Source organism: Saimiri boliviensis (genome assembly GCF_048565385.1).
Source record: "Saimiri boliviensis isolate mSaiBol1 chromosome 1 unlocalized genomic scaffold, mSaiBol1.pri SUPER_1_unloc_4, whole genome shotgun sequence".
NCBI lineage: Eukaryota > Metazoa > Chordata > Mammalia > Primates > Cebidae > Saimiri > Saimiri boliviensis.
In genome coordinates this window covers 500,330-501,111 of record NW_027412487.1, presented here as the reverse complement: position 1 = coordinate 501,111, position 782 = coordinate 500,330, and the positions used below count along the sequence as shown (strand labels likewise).

The 782-nt window shown below is 35.9% G+C and overlaps 1 pseudogene; it reads left to right on the top strand.

Moving 5' to 3' along the window:
• The first annotated feature begins 217 nt into the window (after nt 1-217).
• Nucleotides 218-317, top strand: LOC120362165 (U6 spliceosomal RNA; annotated as a pseudogene).
• The last annotated feature ends 465 nt before the right edge of the window (nt 318-782 follow it).

The window sequence follows — 782 nt, the reverse complement described above, 5'->3', positions numbered from 1 at the left end:
GAGAACTGAGAACACATTTCCACATAAAAACTTATACACAAATGTACATAGCAGTTTTATTTATAATAGCCAAAAGGTGGAAAAAAATCACATATCCATCAACTGATGAATGGGTTAAAAATGTGGCATATCCATACAACGGAGTATCATTCGGCAATAAAAAGAAATGAGGTACTAGTACATGTTGCAACACAGATGAACTTTGAAATCATTGTGCTTGCCTCAGCAGCAAATATACCAACACTGGAATGATATCGAGATTAGCGTGGCTCCTGTGCAAGGATGACAGGCAAATTCATGGAGTATTCCATATTTAAAATAAAAAGAAAGCATTATGCTAAGTGAAAGAAGCCAGTCACAAAAGACCACATGGTGTATTTCATTTATATGAAATGTCCAACTCTCAAGTAAACCCTTCGAGTGGCAAGTAGAGTACTGATTGCTCGATTGGTAATGGGTACAAGGTTGCTTTTGGGATGATGAAAATGTCCTAAATTGATTGTAATGGTGATTGCACAACCCTGTGAACTTAACAAAAACAACACTGAGCTGTACACTGTAAATGGTTGAATTGTCTAGTATATGAATTCTATTTCAAGAAGTCTGTGTTTTTAAAAAAGGAAATTTTGCAAATGGAAGGGTCGGAAGGAGGACTGCAGAATTTATTTTTCAGTGAAGCTGGAAAAACAGAAGCAACAAACAAAAATATTCACATACTAGAAAAGAAGCAGTCTATGTGTATAAGCAGGATCTGCTATGAAACACATCTCTGCCTCCCAAAA